Consider the following 20,573-nt stretch of genomic DNA (forward strand, 5'->3'; position numbering starts at 1 on the left):
CTTTGCGACGTGACCTCCTCCATTGTCGCATCGGTCAGTGTGTTCCGGGCTTAACACACACTGTTAAAGTTTGATCTTTCTGACTTATTAATTATTTAAACAGCGAGTATTTAGATCCACTGCTGTTAAGAGCTCTGTATAACAGAACTGTTACTGATTGGAGCCTACCCCAGCTAACCAAATAACGTTGTGGCAACATTGCAACAATGTTGCACTTTCATTGTGACAACAGAATGATATGATGTTGTGGCAACACCAATTTCTACTCCAGGGGATGTTGTCACAACATTGTAAATGAACGTTGTAAAATGACATTTATATAACCACATTCTAGGAGAAATGGTTCTCAAATAACAAAATACAGAGAACAAAAAGTTGCTTTAATTTAAATGAAAAAATTCAAACAAATATATTTTCAATTGTCATCAGAGGAATCCTCCATGACATGCTCCAGCACTGGCTCCTTGGAGGTGGGCTTCTACAACATAGCAAAAGTTGCAAAACAATTGTTTGAAATACATAAGGTTATGGTTGTATATTTGTGAAGAATATGGCACATCTTGTTATGCAATTTAAATTTGACTTTACTAAATATCAGGGCCTCCACTGTGGCACAGTCTGCTAAATCCCTTGTGAGTAGTATCACGGGTAAATAGAATCGCGCAGGATCCAGTCCTATAAATAAATGGAAGCACGCAGTTTCCTGGCCTGCATTTTTCTTTTCCATCTTCTCTACTGAGCATTCCACACCAGCAACTGATCAGACACACAACAAGAAAACAAGATCAGGAACAATGTCCTCTCAGCTGTATAGAACCACATGGAAGACAAAGAGAAGTGGCATTTAAGATGTACATCCACTGACATATTGTGATTGGGAAGCAGGGATTATATTCTGATGGATATTTCATTCTGTCAGAAATTACTGCCTCACTTAGTGTGGTTGTGAACCTGCCGGTATTGAGAAAGTTTTTAATAAATAAATAAAGCCAGAGATTCCAGTCTCAGCACAGTTTTTATTTCAGATATTTTTGTAATGTTCGAATGAAGCTGTAACATGTTGCTGGCGTCCTGCCCAGCTGCAGGCAGTGGGTTGGGCAGACATGCCTGAATGCTTCAGCACTGAAGCTCAAACATTAGATGATGCTGAAAGACCTCACTGGATCATTTCAGTAACCCAAGACCTGACTTTTACATCCATTACACACAGATCACAGTAAAATCATATTTACTGTTTTATGTGCTCTCTCTCTCGCTCTTATATTTCAAAAGGGTTTTCTGTCTTTTTTGTGTGTTTTTAATGTATTTTTAAAATTTTATTTTAGAGACATTCATGGGTCAGGTTGCTGTTGTCTGTAGTTCAATCTAACAGTATCCTTCACTTTAACCAGTGACATGATGCAGCTACCATATTGCGGTATTGGAACTTTTTGGTTTAACATATCATACTTGGTATGCAGCTGCATTGTATGTTTCTCTAGTTCAATTGTAATCATTGGTATCGCACAAGAAATTATAAATCACATTTACAAAATCAACAAATCCCTGTGAGAGGCTCTCCCTTGTACAACACATCACTGCGACAGGACATCCCTTATACAACACATCCCTGTGACAGGCTCTCCCTTATACAACACATCACTGTGACAGGCTCTCCCTTGTACAACACATCCCTGTGACAGGATATCCCTTATACAACACATCCCTGTGACAGGCTCTCCCTTGTACAACACATCCCTGTGACAGGCTCTCCCTTATACAACACATCCCTGTGACAGGCTCTCCCTTGTACAACACATCCCTGTGACAGGCTCTCCCTTGTACAACACATCCCTGTGACAGGCTATCCCTTGTACAGATGGCATCCTGTGTACAGAACATTCACACAATTCAAAAGTGAACCCCCTTGTTTTATGTGATTGTGTTTTTGTGGAGATTCTTCATTAGCTGTGCTTTGTGGTCCTGTCTCACTAACTGCATGAAATAACATCTCTTATACAATAAGAGGCATCCGACACACAACGTATTAACTTATACATGAACCCTATTGTTTCATTACGATTATCACCATCATATCTCAAACACTGTTTTCTGACTCCTCAACACCAGAAGTGCCAGAAATCAACATATGGGTCATGTTACAGGAACATAAAATAACATTAAAATGATAGAATGCAGCCTTTGTCGATACAGGGTTTAGATTCTGTGGTTTCAACATGATCATTGTTGTGCTTTGTTTTTATTCACACAATCTAGTTTCCTGTTAGTTTTATAATGTTCATACGATTTTAATCCTATCTGAAAATGGGCCTTTGCTTTTGCTCTGGCTTCACAATATGCCCTGTTGTTCCTCTACAGGGAACAGGTTTCAAATCAATCAGCTCTAAGAAGTTGTTACATTTTAAGGTCCTTTTTACACATTTCCTTAATAAAACAGAACATTGTAACTTACCTTTTAAAAGGTGTGAGTCCGACACAGCTTCTGAGTGTCAGGGTCTTGTTTTCAATGCTGGGTGTCTCTCTGCTGCGACTGTAGAAACTGAAAGCACAATCCATACAGGTGAACTAATGGCAAGAAATCCTGAAAGACCTGAATGTTAACTTTCTCTGTTTCAACTCCAAAGCTACCAGGGCAAGGTGGCACTAAAAGCAGACTCAGTCAGACGCCTCTCAATCCTCTCACTAAACAGGTAACAGATAGACTGACAGATACATTGCCTGTAATTCAAATGGCTTTGATCACTAAAAGTCAGTGCTTGAGCCACTATGCAGTGTCTTCACTGAGAAAACGGTGCACAGTACAGAGGAAGATTGTGGCGCATGATTTTCAGTGCTTGGGAGACACACCCCCCTGCTTAGACTGCACTTGCACATCTCTTGATCCCCTCCTACTATGCACTGGACTTAACTGACCTTACGCTCCACGTTACTGGATCCTCAGCTAATGCACTATCCATGCACTATTGCAATACTATCATGTCAATGTAGATAAAAATTGTCTTAATCCTAAATTGTTACTCCTTATCTCAATCATTTATTTATTATCATATTATATGGGATGTCTGTGATGAGGAGGTGATTAATATACAAAGTAAAGAGAAGACTACTAGATTGCAAATCTGCAAGCTGTATATATTATTTATTTATTTACTAGTTATTTTGTGATTATTGTGATACAAGATCAATCAATCAGAGAAGACAACCAATCAGCAAGACATTCTATTTATTGTTTGAGTGTTATTTGGAGATTATTAGTATTTATTGTGATGGAGAGGTAAAAAGATTATTTTTCAATATTAGGCTGCTGGCTGTTTATTGAAAGCTAATGCAAAACAGACAATAGCTTGTGTGTGCAAGGTAAATTAAAAGCAGAGTTGGTCTGTGTGTATACCTGTACCAGCACTACTAGTACAACATTAAATCATACTCCTGATCTCAAATAAAACAACTAGGACAATGAAACCAACACCATCATGAAAACACCTCCTTGAGAAGGATTGCTTTGGTTTAACTAAAACAAGGACAGCAACACTGGATTTAAAGACACCGCGGCACAAGAAAAATAAATGAACAAAAGCACAGACCTAATCCTAACCCTAACCCAGTCCTCTTGCAGGACGACATACTGTTGCTTTTCTTTTCAATGAAACAGCAGCTTCTTTGTGTGCAAACTATTGCAAGCTAAAGTGTTCACAAGACACACAAAATAGATGCTCCATCAGAAACACCACATCTCACAAAAAACAACTACAAACTAAAAATAAAATAAAAATTACCAAGAAACTCAAAAAATATCTTTCCTTTGTTAAGATATGTATGTGTGACAAGGACTCTTCTGCTGCTGTGGAGGCGGCTCTGTTGCCTGGTTTAGTTCGCAGCGCAGTCTGAGGAAGATTCTAAATCTGTGCCGCTGGACAGCAGGGAGGAATGCTGTCCTGGATAAAGAATAGCAGACAATAATACAGTTTAAGAGAAACTAAATAAAAGCATGGGGTAGAAATAGCAGAGGTTACTGCCTGGAAGTTTACTCGTAAAGAATGACCTTTCTGCACAGGCAGGGTTTGGGTTTGTGTGTGTGTGTGTGTGTGTGTTGGGAGGGTTTGCAAATCAAATTCACCGCTACTGAAACATGTGAACTGATGTTTTAGTGATTGTTGCATTTTTCAGTTGTCTTTTTCCAATTTGAAAAGCCTTTCATACTAAATGTTTCTTCTGCACCCACTGCCACCAAGTACTGTATTAATTGATCAACAGTGATATGCTACTACTAGCATTCATTCCAACAAATCTCACACTTTTTTTTTTTAAATAGAGAGACTGAATATAGCATGTCTAGCCAAAATTGTAGACAGTACTGTCATAGCCTTATGCTTTCGTCTACTGTCATTGATTTGCCCCATTGGCGCTGTATTTTATATATCCAGGGCAGGTCAAACATCAGAAAAATCACAAATTGTGCATCCCTTGCTGCGATTTCAATCGGGCAGTGTGTGATTTATTTATTTTCTTTGCGACGTGACCTCCTCCATTGTCGCATCGGTCAGTGTGTTCCGGGCTTAACACACACTGTTAAAGTTTGATCTTTCTGACTTATTAATTATTTAAACAGCGAGTATTTAGATCCACTGCTGTTAAGAGCTCTGTATAACAGAACTGTTACTGATTGGAGCCTACCCCAGCTAACCAAATAACGTTGTGGCAACATTGCAACAATGTTGCACTTTCATTGTGACAACAGAATGATATGATGTTGTGGCAACACCAATTTCTACTCCAGGGGATGTTGTCACAACATTGTAAATGAACGTTGTAAAATGACATTTATATAACCACATTCTAGGAGAAATGGTTCTCAAATAACAAAATACAGAGAACAAAAAGTTGCTTTAATTTAAATGAAAAAATTCAAACAAATATATTTTCAATTGTCATCAGAGGAATCCTCGATGGCATGCTCCAGCACTGGCTCCTTGGAGGTGGGCTTCTACAACATAGCAAAAGTTGCAAAACAATTGTTTGAAATACATAAGGTTATGGTTGTATATTTGTGAAGAATATGGCACATCTTGTTATGCAATTTAAATTTGACTTTACTAAATATCAGGGCCTCCACTGTGGCACAGTCTGCTAAATCCCTTGTGAGTAGTATCACGGGTAAATAGAATCGCGCAGGATCCAGTCCTATAAATAAATGGAAGCACGCAGTTTCCTGGCCTGCATTTTTCTTTTCCATCTTCTCTACTGAGCATTCCACACCAGCAACTGATCAGACACACAACAAGAAAACAAGATCAGGAACAATGTCCTCTCAGCTGTATAGAACCACATGGAAGACAAAGAGAAGTGGCATTTAAGATGTACATCCACTGACATATTGTGATTGGGAAGCAGGGATTATATTCTGATGGATATTTTATTCTGTCAGAAATTACTGCCTCACTTAGTGTGGTTGTGAACCTGCCGGTATTGAGAAAGTTTTTAATAAATAAATAAAGCCAGAGATTCCAGTCTCAGCACAGTTTTTATTTCAGATATTTTTGTAATGTTCGAATGAAGCTGTAACATGTTGCTGGCGTCCTGCCCAGCTGCAGGCAGTGGGTTGGGCAGACATGCCTGAATGCTTCAGCACTGAAGCTCAAACATTAGATGATGCTGAAAGACCTCACTGGATCATTTCAGTAACCCAAGACCTGACTTTTACATCCATTACACACAGATCACAGTAAAATCATATTTACTGTTTTATGTGCTCTCTCTCTCGCTCTCGCTCTTATATTTCAAAAGGGTTTTCTGTCTTTTTTGTGTGTTTTTAATGTATTTTTAAAATTTTATTTTAGAGACATTCATGGGTCAGGTTGCTGTAGTCTGTAGTTCAATCTAACAGTACCCTTCACTTTAACCAGTGACATGATGCAGCTGCCATATTGCGGTATTGGAACTTTTTGGTTTAACATATCATACTTGGTATGCAGCTGCATTGTATGTTTCTCTAGTTCAATTGTAATCATTGGTATCGCACAAGAAATTATAAATCACATTTACAAAATCAACAAATCCCTGTGAGAGGCTCTCCCTTGTACAACACATCACTGCGACAGGACATCCCTTATACAACACATCCCTGTGACAGGCTCTCCCTTATACAACACATCACTGTGACAGGCTCTCCCTTGTACAACACATCCCTGTGACAGGATATCCCTTATACAACACATCCCTGTGACAGGCTCTCCCTTGTACAACACATCCCTGTGACAGGCTCTCCCTTATACAACACATCACTGTGACAGGATATCCATTATACAACACATCCCTGTGACAGGCTATCCCTTGTACAACACATCACTGTGACAAGCTATCCCTTATACAACACATCACTGTGACAGGCTATCCCTTGTACAGATGGCATCCTGTGTACAGAACATTCACACAATTCAAAAGTGAACCCCCTTGTTTTATGTGATTGTGTTTTTGTGGAGATTCTTCATTAGCTGTGCTTTGTGGTCCTGTCTCACTAGCTGCATGAAATAACATCTCTTATACAATAAGAGGCACCCGACACACAACGTATTAACTTATACATGAACCCTATTGTTTCATTACTATTATCACCATCACGTCTCAAACACTGTTTTCTGACTCCTCAACACCAGAAGTGCCAGAAATCAACATATGGGTCATGTTACAGGAACATAAAATAACATTAAAATGATAGAATGCAGCCTTTGTCGATACAGGGTTTAGATTCTGTGGTTTCAACATGATCATTGTTGTGCTTTGTTTTTTATTCACACAATCTAGTTTCCTGTTAGTTTTACAATGTTCATACAATTTTAATCCTATCTGAAAATGGGCCTTTGCTTTTGCTCTGGCTTCACAATATGCCCTGTTGTTCCTCTACAGGGAACAGGTTTCAAATCAATCAGCTCTAAGAAGTTGTTACATTTTAAGGTCCTTTCTACACATTTCCTTAATAAAACAACATTGTAACTTACCTTTTAAAAGGTGTGAGTCCCACACAGCTTCTCAGTGTCAGGGTCTGGTTTTCAATGCTGGGTGTCTCTCTGCTGTGACTGTAGAAACTGAAAGCACAATCCATACAGGTGAACTAATGGCAAGTAATCCTGAAAGACCTGAATGTTAACCTTCTCTGTTTCAACTACAAAGCTAGGGGCAAGGTGGCACTGACAGCAGGCTCAGTCAGACGCCTCTCAATCCTCTCACTAAACAGGTAACAGATAGACTGACAGATACATTGTCTGTAATTCAAATGGCTTTGATCACTAAAAGTCAGTGCTTGTGCCACTATGCAGCGTCTTAGCTGAGAAAACGGTACACAGTACAGAGGTGAAGATTGTGGCACATGATTTTCAGTGCTTGGGAGACAACACCCCCCTGCTTAGACTGCTCTTGTAGATCTTTTGATCCCCTCCTACTATGCACTGGACTTGTCTGACCTACGCACCACATTACTGATTTTATCCCTATTTTAGTATATGTAAAATAAACTCCAAAAAATTCACTGGAAAAATGTGTTAACATAAAAATGGAAAATGTGGAACACTAACACGTCTGCTTGATGAGATTCTGGGATCAATAAGCTACTAACGACCAAACGAGCAAGATGGGCTGAATGGCCTCCTCTCGTTTGTAAAGTTTCTTATGTTCTTATGTTCTTATTACGTCAGCTTTCTCGCTGTCCTAGTCTGCCTCTCAAACAGTTTTAAATAGATTTTAGATTTATGTGTCAGTTAGTATATAAGTCCCTGTGGCAAAGTGGGTAACAGTGTGCAGGTGATCAATAAACAATAATCCCGGTGCAATGGTGTTTTATTTTATATCCCAGTGTCTGATGACACAAAACACACAGTAAATAATAACAATGAAAAGCAATGCAGCAGCATGTATTGCTTTACTGTAATCCGCGGGTTTGTCCCAAAATAATAAAAAGTCCCGTTCTTTAAACACCCACACGAAACACAAACACAAGTCCACAGTGAGTGCTAAAGTGCTCGTGGTGCAATTACAGTTCTCCGTGAAATAGTGAAGTGTTGTTCGGGTTTAGTGCTGGCCTTTGGTGACAGCTCTGGATCGTGTTAGCCGCCTAAATAACAAACAAGTACAATTTTGACACAACAAACAAAACACTCACGGTTCACAATACAGCTCTCCTTCCAGTTAGCTTTAACCATTACAAAGGAACAGATCACATCGCTCCGTCCCCTTTTGTACCATCTATCATGATCCCTTGGTTAACGAGTGCAACAGCTCCTCCAATCCATGGCTGCCACATCGTTTCCCTTCCGGGTCGATTATTTAGTGTACCGGAGCTCCGCCCTCTTTCTAGATGACCAACTTCCACCTAACCCTAGGAATGAATTGTCTGGCCATCCAGTCAAGGGTACTCTGTTCCCTTTACACAGCGCCCTCACAGGGAGGGAGGGAGATGTGTCACCAAGAATCACTTTGTCTCTGTCACAGTCCCTTTATAAAACACGTCACATTTTGTCATTTAAAAAAGTATGAGCTAGCAAAACTTATTTTTGTTTCATAGTAGCTATTTATTTATTTGGTTAAACTTTAATCAAGCCTTTCATTTTAACTTCTTAAAGTTACCACAGCGTGTCTATGTATGAATTAAGCCCCTTTCACACTGGCACTCCTACCCGGGTCCTGGCTACCCAGGTCACAGTCCTGCATAGTGTGAAACCACATACCTGGGTCATACCCAGGTTAACCTGGGTCCCAGCGACCCGGGTTGAGCAAGAAAAAAATGCATGACGGCCGTTCGTGAGCCGACGCAATAACAAACAGCCATGCCTGCATGAAGGTTTCACTTCCGCAAGGAACATTTCTGTTTAGCCATATTTTTGTTGATGGAGCCAGAATGCAGCAGGGATGTAGAAACACTTGCTCTAATCATCATTTGAGCTGACGATTCAATCCAGAGAAGCTTGCATGGCTGTGTCAGTAATGATATGCACATTGTGCACATGACTCTGTCACCCAGGTCATTATCAAACACAGTGTGAAACACAGTATGAAATGTTTTATCAAACACCGTGTGAAATCACATAGCCGACCCGCGTGGCACCGGTCTGACCCGGGTAGAGCATGCCAATGTGAAACGGGCTTTACTGACTAATAGTTGTGATTTGATTACACTAGCAGATGAACTGATAATGTATGGATGTTATTTTGTGAAAACAATAAAATATTAATATTAAAAAAAGAAACACCAACATTTTATAAATAAATAGATTATACACCAAACTGTACCACATTCGTTTAGTCTTTCATTTTAATTATGTATGAATTGCTGACTAATATTTGTGATTTGATTACACTAACAGATTAACTGTGGATGTTATTTTGTGAAAACAGTGAAATATTAACATAAAAAAAGAAATACTACAACATTTTCTACAGAAAAAAAATAAATGATACAACCTGTCTGTACCACCAACTTGAATTACATTCGTAGACTTAGTCTTAATATCATAACAACTATACTTATAAATACGTACCTTCTTTTATTTGTTGGAAAACGGTCTGGAACGGAAGCTTTTTTTTTAATACAGTGATATTTGAGTATTTAATATATTGTTATCTTCAAAAATAAAATGTCAGCAACGGTATGCCAATTAGGAAACGCCTGACGACGCTCGGAACTTTCACATTTTTAAATCCTAACGGTCTCTGCTCAGCGGAGTGGAATGTTCAGGAGCCGGTTGCCTAGCAGCGTCTCCGCCTCCTTCTCTGCCCCGCCCCCTCTCTCCCTCTCTCGTTGCTCCAGCTAGGAGTTCACATTCAGCTTCCTTAGATTATATAGCGCCATTCTTTACTAACTTTTACAAATGAGCTTATTGGAGGCTTCGTGTTTTTAAGATGGTTCAGGTGCAGTCCGGGCAGACTGACTGCAGCATCATTACAGTATACCGCACTGCGCTCGGCTTTGTGTGGCGTCTGATACACAAAATTATGAACGAGTATTGCAATTGATTGATTTTTAATACTAAATATGTATATAGTATTCAAATGTATTATGTACAATTTATAATTCAGCTGTATTCATATTCATAATGGTATTCAGTATTTATACAACGGTTAACACAAATATTTTGAAATGCATATCAATAAAAAACAGGCCACCTAAATCCCACCTCAGCCACTGACTCATTGTGTGACTCTGAGCAAGTCACTTCACTGGTGCTCCGTCTTTCGGGTGAGACGTTGTTGTAACTCTGCAGCTGATGCATAGTTCACACACCCTAGTCTCTGTAAGACGCTTTGGATAAAGGCGTCTGCTAAGAAATAAATAATAATAAATAATAACCTTGAGGAAGGAACCTTGAATTGAAGGAAAAAAAATTTTGGCAGCTAATGCGAGTTTCAATGTTTGGGGGGTTTGAAATCCAAGGTTTCTATAATGAGCGATTTATAACATATAAGAAATACCTACAGGAAAGGGGAGTCAGTGGTGAACTATATATGGCTTTATTAACTACGCCCCTCTTGTCCCGCGGGCGGAACACGGAACTGCACGTAAATATTATATTTCATAACTCATTTTTAATATTATTACAAAAGCAAAAGAGAAAAAAAGCTGACTCGATATCAAAATCGTTGTTTTCCTACCGTCAAACAGCGAAGGAATTTTTCGAATCCGTCATTTCACCGCTGAGATATCCCCTTCGCAATGTGTCTAGTACCCCCATGCATTCAAAACAAAAGCAATCGACTAGCTTGCGTTTTGCTGCTCTGGTCTTACAACCTTGATGACGGTAAAATCTCCCTGATCACGTTGTAGGGGAGGTCACAAGCTTTCCATTCATGCCTTACTGTGTTTGTAACCCAATACATCACAGAGTAATCGATGTGCAAACAAACACGCCCACCTCTTGAATGAGATAATATATTAGACATGTTGGTGAAGCACTGGAATGCTATAAGTTGAAAAAATGACTATAGAACAGAAAAAAATGAAAAGCGTTTGTTGTTTGTTTATGTATTTTTTCTGGATATCTCCTTCCAGTGTGGTACTGAGTAAGACTTTTATCACACCTGAGGTTTTAGTCTGGGGTTACCTTTAATTCAAGCCCTGAACCATGCCTGTGCTGTCTATACGTTGGAAGATATTGTGATTTATTTAAGGGCACAGCCCCCCAGGCAGAAATTGTCTGAGAGGGGCTGAGGTTTTGAAAGGTTAACACAGTGATCCTGTTACAGTAACTGTGTCTGGTGAGTTTATTAACACAACTGAATACAGAGCAATGCCCTCAATACAGACCCCTTATCCACTGTAAGCAATATAATGTGTCTATTAATCTATACTGAGTGATAGAACACTGTTAGAGACAGAATGTTTGGATGCCTTTTAAGAACAGTAATCTTCCCACTTATCTTAAACAGGATTACTGAATCATTAAAAATATTTACAAAAAAAAGTTTAACAGGAATAATCCTGCTACAGTAAATTGGACTAATTGCTGCCCGATTGGAAATTTTAACCAGACTTCCATTATCATATTGAGATAGATTCCTCATGAATTCCTTTCACTCAAAACACACAAGTAGAGCCTGCAATGGGTCACACTGCTGCTGTTCCTACTGTATCACAAGTAGAGCCTGCAATGGATCACACTGCTGCTATTCCTGCTGTATCACAAGTAGAGCCTGCAATGGGTTACACTGCTGCTATTCCTACTGTATCACAAGTAGAGCCTGCAATGGATCACACTGCTGCTATTCCTCCTGTATCACAAGTAGAGCCTGCAATGGGTCACACTGCTGCTATTCCTACTGTATCACAAGTAGAGCCTGCAATGGGTCACACTGCTGCTATTCCTACTGTATCACAAGTAGAACCTGCAATGGGTCACTCTGCTGCTGTTCCTACTGTATCACAAGTAGAACCTGCAATGGGTCACTCTGCTGCTGTTCCTACTGTATCACAAGTAGAACCTGCAATGGGTCACTCTGCTGCTGTTCCTACTGTATCACAAGTAGAGCCTGCAATGGGTCACACTGCTGCTATTCCTACTGTATCACAAGTAGAGCCTGCAATGGGTCACACTGCTGCTATTCCTACTGTATCACAAGTAGAGCCTGCAATGGGTCACACTGCTGCTATTCCTACTGTATCACAAGTAGAGCCTGCAATGGGTCACACTGCTGCTATTCCTACTGTATCACAAGTAGAACCTGCAATGGGTCACTCTGCTGCTGTTCCTACTGTATCACAAGTAGAACCTGCAATGGGTCACTCTGCTGCTGTTCCTACTGTATCACAAGTAGAACCTGCAATGGGTCACTCTGCTGCTGTTCCTACTGTATCACAAGTAGAGCCTGCAATGGGGCACACTGCTGCTATTCCTACTGTATCACAAGTAGAGCCTGCAATGGGTCACACTGCTGCTATTCCTACTGTATCACAAGTAGAGCCTGCAATGGGTCACACTGCTGCTATTCCTACTGTATCACAAGTAGAGTCTGCAATGGATCACACTGCTGCTATTCCTACTGTATCACAAGTAGAGTCTGCAATGGGTCACACTGCTGCTATTCATACTGTATCACAAGTAGAGCCTGCAATGGGTCAAACAAGTCATTAGTAGAATATCATCTTGAAGAGGACGACTTTGTAGACTTGAAGTCATTTATAGTCATTTGAAATAATTTAAAGTTATAATTTTTTTTTTTACTGAGTAATTCAAGATATTTAAACACATTTTAAGGTTTTTCATAATCCCTAGTAATGGCTGTTATAATTACCTTTTATTATGACAAGTAAACAAAAGTAATTCCAGTAGATTCAAGTCATTTGTAGTAATTATTAACAATGTTCTAGTAATTATTTTAATAAAGCTAATCAAAGATATGAAAATTGATTTTAAAAGCATGGTTTAGCACTTAAAGGGTGTGTGCAACAAAACCCACCCTTAGCTCTCCATCACCACAAAGGAACAGGAATCTGTAGAAATGAACCAAACAAAACCCACCCTTAGCTCTCCATCACCACAAAGGAACAGGGATCTGTAGAAATGAACCAAACAAAACCCACCCTTAGCTCTCCATCACCACAAAGGAACAGGGATCTGTAGAAATGAACCAAACAAAACCCACCCTTAGCTCTCCATCACCACAAAGGAACAGGGATCTGTAGAAATGAACCAAACAAAACCCACCCTTAGCTCTCCATCACCACAAAGGAACAGGGATCTGTAGAAATGAACCAAACAAAACCCACCCTTAGCTCTCCATCACCACAAAGGAACAGGGATCTGTAGAAATGAACCACACAGGTGGATGGATGCAGGGACAGACAGACCCCCCTTAAATATCCAGGATCTGATATTCTCAGTAACCTGAACTAAATAATGGTAATAGCAAGTTTCATGACAGCTAGAGAGCTGGTTCTCCAGATATATGCAACAATGTAAGAGTGACAGACAGATGCCCCACCTCTATATCTTAATAATCTGATAGGCTCAATAACTTCAGATAAATAATGTTTACACCAAACTTCATGACAGCTGGATGAGCGGCTCTCCAGATATAAGAACACAATGTGTATGATGGCCTCCCCAGCACAGCTGCAGTGTCTACAAACACTGACAGTCAGCAGTGTGGATCCCCTTGCAATGCTTGTGTTCATGAGCTATCAGTTCCTGTGATGCTGTGTCTGTCATTAACCCCGCTGGTGATGCAATCCCCTGTAAATGGGAGAGAGTGGAAGCGCTCATCTGCTTTTATCCATAGATCTGGAGAAACACTTATCCAATTGTCAAGAAACTTGGTACAAAATTAAAATAAACAGACTATATTACATGTAGATCATGAATAATGCAATACAAGCTGTATTACCCTAGCTTGTATAAGACAGCATTATAATACATTCATACTAAAGTCTGATATTTAAATATACATGAAAATGATGCTTCACTGACAGTGAATACAAGCCATGCTGCTAAGCCTGTGTGTCTATCTTTTCTTCTGCTCTTTGCTTTCTCTATGTTCTATTCACATGTCTGTTCAGTTGTATTACATGCATGTTTTAACTGTGAGAATCTGCCTGTGTACAAAGCTCCTTGTGTTTGTACTAGTTATGTAGGACTGGGGTACAAGGCTGCCCTGGGGTACCGTGTGGTATCTCATATCTGAATAACCACTAATCCAGATATACGAATCAGAGAAAGTGACACTGAGATGTCAGGTTCAGGGGGATTATCCTTTCACAAGCACACACTGTGAAGGTATTCATGTCCCTCTGGGATTACACATGCGCATGTATAGTAGCTATATCATAACAAGTGGTTTTAAAAACACAAGTACAGTTATTTGGCGGATTATTTACTGCGTTTTAATTAATTTAATTTAAAAAAGCAAATTCCTGTTTATCATTAAAGGTCTCTTTCTCTCTCTGTTTCCTTAGAGCTGTTCAGCACACCCACTCTGACAGTGCTACCTGGTGCCTCAGTGTGGGAGGGAGAGGCTGTGTCTCTGCAGTGTGGGGCTCACATAAATAAACAGGGCACACAGCTGCAGTACCGCTATAGCAAAGACAATGGGACTGTGAGAGGAGCGGGATCACAGGATCAGCACTCAATCCCAGCGGCAGGGCTGAGAGACACAGGGAGATACCAGTGTGAGGTGGAGGCAGCAGGGACGGGGCTGAAGAAAAGGAGTGCTTCTGTGTCACTGACTGTGAGAGGTGAGTTCAGTCTTCTCTTTAAGAGATCTTAATGGACTTCAGTGTTCCCCGCTGTAAATAAGTACAAGAAAAAAATGTATTTTCTAACTCCTGTTTGCAATAGGGTGGCCATCTGGCTCCAGATTTACCGGACGCTTTGAGACAGAACGGATTTTCAGAATTCCCCTTAAACTGAAAGTAATTGATGTATAAATTAGCTACGCCTTTGCTGAGATTAATCCTGTGGCAGGATTGCTGTGCTGAGCAAACAAGTCACACTGATCAGCTGCTTCCCATCAGATCTATAATGATTTGCTGTGGATGAATAGATGAGAAACGGGAGGATGCTTTGCTTGGGAGAGTATTTGCATATTATTGGTGATTGAATATCGATGAACAGAAAATAAATAGCGACTAAGTGGCTGCAAAATATAAATACATAATAATAATAATACAAATACATCAGCATTTTATTCATTCTTATTCTAATTATACACTTATTTGATGCACGTGGTAATTAAGCACCATTATTCACTTTAGCAAAGGTGGAATGCTTCATTTACACATTCATCGCTTTCAGTTGAGGGACACGTTTGAAATCCCGTTCTGTCTCAAAGTGTCCTGTAAATCTGGAGCCAGGTGGACACCCTAGTTTGCAACCGCTAGCAATTATAAGACGGGCCTCCATTATGATCACTCGCTATCCTAATCTCAGTTTCAGTCTCATTTGTTTCTGATTTCTGATTCTCTTTTGTACCTGTTTGTCAGCTGCTGTAAATATTCCTGTCTGTTTTGCACTTGTAGTGATTGTGGAGCGTGGCTGGCAGTGTGGAAATCACAAAAGAACAATACGATTCGAAAATAATTCAAAACAAAGTTTTATTAAACAATTCCAGGAAAAGTGAACAAACAAAACAAAATCCTGCCTCGCTTCTCTTCCCTCCCTGTTAGTACAGGACAGCTTTACACACAATTTATCAAAACAATCCCTTTAAGTACACACAGATTTATTTATTTATTTATTTATTTATTTATTTATTTATTTTCCAGCATTTGTAGCAACTCCAAACTCCTTTGTTGACCTCTGTTCCCTTGAGGTTTAAATATTCTGCTAATTAACAACTATCAATGATTAAATAAAACGCCTGTTCTCAGTGGTTTGTTAATCTTATTATATCATTAACACAGGTAAGTCTTTCAATACTTAAATTGAAGAAGGAAACTATGAAAAAGACCTAGGAGTTTATGTTGACTCAAAAAAAATGTCATCTAGACATTGTGGGGAACCTATAAAAAAGTCCAACAAGATGCTCGGATATATTGTGAGAAGTGTTGAATTTAAATAAAGGGAAGTAATGTTAAAACTTTACAATGCATTAGTAAGACCTCGCCTAGAATATTGTATTCAGTTCTGGTCACCTCGTTACAAAAAGGATATTGCTGCTCTAGAAAGAGTGCAAAGAAGAGCAACCAGAATTATCCCGGGTTTAAAAGGTATGTCGTATGCAGACAGGCTAAAATAATTGAATCTGTTCAGTCTTGAACAAAGAAGACTACGCGGTGATCTGATTCAAACATTCAAAATCCTAAAAGGTATAGACAATGTCGACCCAGGGGACTTTTTTGACCGGAATAAAGAAACAACCTCCTACCTCTCCAACCGCACTTACCAGGTAACCTGGCGTGGAGCAACCTCCACACCTCACCCTCTCTTGACTGGAGTCCCCCAAGGGTCAGTCTTGGGTCCTCTCCTGTTCTCTCTCTACACCCGCTCCCTGGGCCCCCTCATCGCATCCTATGGTTTCTCATACCATTTCTATGCTGATGATGCTCAGATTTTCCTCTCCTTCCCCACCTCTGACTCCACCATCTCCTCCCGTATCTCTACCTGTCTGTCTGCTATTTCCTCCTGGATGCACTCGCATCACCTCAAACTCAACCTCTCTAAATCTGACCTCCTTTTCTTTCCCTCCTCCTCCCCCTCCTCTGATCTCTCTATCTCTGTTCCTCTGGAATCTACCACACTCTCTCCCTCTTCCTCAGCTAAAAACCTTGGAGTCACCCTGGACCCCTGCCTCTCTTATTCCCAGCACATCTCCACTCTGGCACGCACTTGCAGATTCTTCCTGAGCAACATCCGAAGAATCCGACCCTTCCTCACCAACTATGCTACCCAGCTCCTGGTCCAGGCCCTGGTACTCTCCCGCCTAGACTACTGCAACTCCCTCCTGGCTGGCCTCCCTGCGTCCGCCACCCGTCCGCTCCAGCTCATCCAGAACTCTGCTGCTCGCCTGGTGTTCTCTCTACCTCGCTTCGCCCACGCTACTCCACTACTCCGCTCGCTCCACTGGCTCCCGATCACCGCTCGCATCCAGTTCAAGACTCTTGTACTAGCCTACAGATGCCTTGATCAGACTGCACCCAGCTACCTCCAGACCCTCATCTCTCCCTACACCCCCACTCGACCTCTCCGCTCCGCCTGCACTAGAAGACTGGCTCTACCTCCGCTACGCTCCCCTGCCTCCCGAGCCCGCTCCTTCTCCACCCTTGCTCCGCAGTGGTGGAACGACCTTCCTACAGATGTCAGGACTGCCCAGTCCCTGACCACATTCCGGCGCCTCCTTAAGACTCACCTCTTCAAACAGCACCTGTAGAACTCCTCTGTTGTATCCTGGGACACTATCACCCTTCATTTAAATATGCTTTATTTTGCTCTTATCTGCCCCCTATTTTACTGCATTTAATCCTGTACCTCAGAATATTGTAATCTCCCAAGTGTTTAATCTGTAGTATTTTGTACTTAATCATATCCTGATGTAACTATCACTACTTAATCATATCCTGATGTAACTTTCACTATTATCTGCTGTATTATTGAATTGTGGTTTGTCACACTTGAGAATTATTGTATTTCTTGTTCTTATTGTATGACTTATATTGTAACACTTGAATGTATTTGTATTTGCTTGCGATTGTAAGTCGCCCTGGATAAGGGCGTCTGCTAAGAAATAAATAATAATAATAATAACAAGGACCAGGGGTCACAAATGGAGATTAGATAAAGGGGCATTCAGAACAGAAAATAGGAGGCACTTTTTTTACACAGAGAATTGTGAGGGTCTGGAACCAACTCCCTAGTAATGTTATTGAAGCTGACACCCCGGGATCATTCAAGAAGCTGCTTGATGAGATTCTGGGATCAATAAGCTACTAACAATCAAACGAGCAAGATGGGCTGAATGGCCTCCTCTCGTTTGGAAACTTTCTTATGTTCTAATGTGGTGATGACCTCTAGTGGTTCAATACTGTAATTGCACCCCGTTACAGTGCCCAGACATCAACACTGACATAAATCATGGGAAAGTGATCCTTCTAATACAGAGACTGATACTCCCCATTTACCACTCTCCCACACTGTGTGATGTTATATAGAACAGAGATGTTATATAGAACACTGTGACAAAGCATATCTATTTACAGTAAATGCTGTCCATTTTAAAAATAATCTCATTGCTTTTTTTTCAATACCAAGAAAAAAAGATGTATTTAATGATTTGAGAGCTTAAACTCATAACTAACATTGTTGTAAGTGAGGACTGAACTCATTGTGGTTCATAGCGGTATTTGAATGACTTGCAGATTATCAGTGCAGATATATCTAAGGGGAGGGGAGGGGGCAGGGTGCTGTGGGATGTTTCAATTTCCTGTTCTTGTAGCTTGTTCCTGTCTTGACTGAAACATTTGGTGTTACCTTTACAGGCAAAACGATAAGGAGCCTCTATACTCCAGCACTGTCTCTGTCTCTCTAAGGAGCCTCTATACTCCAGCACTGCCTGTCTCTCAAAGGAGCCTCTATACTCCAGCACTGCCTCTGTCTCTCTAAGGAGCCTCTATACTCCAGCACTGCCTCTGTCTCTCTAAGGAGCCTCTATACTCCAGCACTGCCTCTGTCTCTCTAAGGAGCCTCTATACTCCAGCACTGCCTCTGTCTAAGGAGCCTCTATACTCCAGCACTGCCTCTGTCTCTCTAAGGAGCCTCTATACTCCAGCACTGCCTCTGTCTCTCTAAGGAGCCTCTATACTCCAGCACTGCCTCTGTCTCTCTAAGGAGCCTCTATACTCCAGCACTGCCTGTCTCTCAAAGGAGCCTCTATACTCCAGCACTGCCTCTGTCTCTCTAAGGAGCCTCTATACTCCAGCACTGCCTCTGTCTCTCTAAGGAGCCTCTATACTCCAGCACTGCCTCTGTCTCTCTAAGGAGCCTCTATACTCCAGCACTGCCTGTCTCTCAAAGGAGCCTCTATACTCCAGCACTGCCTCTGTCTCTCTAAGGAGCCTCTATACTCCAGCACTGCCTCTGTCTCTCTAAGGAGCCTCTATACTCCAGCACTGCCTCTGTCTCTCTAAGGAGCCTCTATACTCCAGCACTGCCTCTGTCTAAGGAGCCTCTATACTCCAGCACTGCCTCTGTCTCTCTAAGGAGCCTCTATACTCCAGCACTGCCTCTGTCTCTCTAAGGAGCCTCTATACTCCAGCACTGCCTCTGTCTCTCTAAGGAGCCTCTATACTCCAGCACTGCCTCTGTCTCTCTAAGGAGCAGGGGGCTCTGTGGGAATCCTACTCTATGGAAGACGCTGGTTCTGATTGATTTGAATATCTTGGTCAGACGGCTTCACAATCACTCACCTGTCTTCATGTCATCTTTTCATAGCTCTGTTCTCCAGGGTGACTCTGACAGCATCTCCAGGAGCCACAGTGAAGGAGGGAGAGGCTCTTAACCTGACCTGTGAGGCAGCAGTGAACAAAACCCCCCACCCTGAACTCCACTACACCATTGTGAGAGACGGGGAGCCTGTGACTAACAGCACTGACTCTGCACTGTACAGCATAGCCAGCACTGAGAAGAGCCACACTGGGAGCTACACGTGTGCTGTGGAGTCACAGGGAGTGAGGAAGAGCAGCCAGGAGCTACACATTGAAGTGGAAAGTAAGATTACAAACCCGTCCTAAATGACTGTCCTTGATGATTGAAAGTGATCTCACAGTAAAATAGGTCACATTGTGATCCCATTATATTCCCATTCCCTGAAGAAACAAAATAAACAGACCACAGAATTACCAGCGATTACAACACAATGGATTGAATGATTATTACAATCCACTTCCGAAATGCAATCACTAAATTTATATTTCTTTGTAAATGTGAACCCATTATATTCCTGTGTGAAGAGATAGAGCCTAAACAGACTGCAGAATTACCAGCAATTACAACACAATGGATTGAGAACAAATACTGCACAGTACAGACACTGTTTTTATACTTTGCAAATTCAGTGGTGTATATTTCCCACTAATGTTTTAGATTTAGAGTGGCAAGTTGAAGGCTGTTCCTATAGAGCGAGTGTGAGCAGGGTAATGTTCTTGAATCCCTATCAGCTCAGTCACAGTGTATGGAAGTCACTCGCACACACTCATACTGTACCTTCCTTCCCCCAGCGTCCTGGCACAGCGCTGTTGCTATTGGCTACAGAGTGAGCTTCACTCTGATTCATTTCATTGTGTTCACTCTGCTGCTCCTTCAATACTGCAGGATCCAAGGTGAGACTCCCAGTCAGTGCACACATTTCACCTGGCCTGTCACAGCACACATGCAGGCTTCTTCTTAAACAGCACAGCCCAGTCTTAGGGATAGTTCATTAAGAATCATTATTTCATCATTAAACATGCACAGCTCATTTACAAAATAAACATTTTGCAAGTTTGTATTTATTTTTGTTAACACAATTATAAGAAAGAAACTGAACAATCTGTATATATTTTTCCAGGTTCCCTGTGTCTCGCTGGTGGTAAGTCAAGGTAAGTCAGTATTATCCAGTATGTG

The 20,573-nt window shown here is 41.0% G+C and overlaps 1 protein-coding gene across 7 annotated transcripts in view; it reads right to left on the bottom strand.

Moving 5' to 3' along the window:
- Nucleotides 1–20,573, bottom strand: part of LOC117965850 (E3 ubiquitin-protein ligase TRIM39-like) — a 121,077-nt gene that overhangs the window by 37,990 nt on the left and 62,514 nt on the right. For 2 of the 7 annotated variants that reach the window (XM_059011862.1, XM_059011857.1), the window contains exons 2-3: nt 6,996–7,082; nt 2,453–2,539 (exon numbers count right to left, since the gene is read on the bottom strand). The exons of 1 other annotated variant lie outside the window; for it this stretch is intronic. The gene's annotated coding sequence lies outside the window, so the exon portion shown is untranslated. Of the gene's footprint in view, nt 1–2,452; nt 2,540–3,776; nt 3,936–6,995; nt 7,083–20,573 lie in introns of all 7 variants that reach the window. 4 more of the 7 variants (XM_059011856.1, XM_059011858.1, XM_059011864.1 and 1 more) reach the window with 4 other exon arrangements.

This window comes from Acipenser ruthenus, chromosome 43 (assembly GCF_902713425.1).
Source record: "Acipenser ruthenus chromosome 43, fAciRut3.2 maternal haplotype, whole genome shotgun sequence".
Lineage (NCBI taxonomy): Eukaryota > Metazoa > Chordata > Actinopteri > Acipenseriformes > Acipenseridae > Acipenser > Acipenser ruthenus.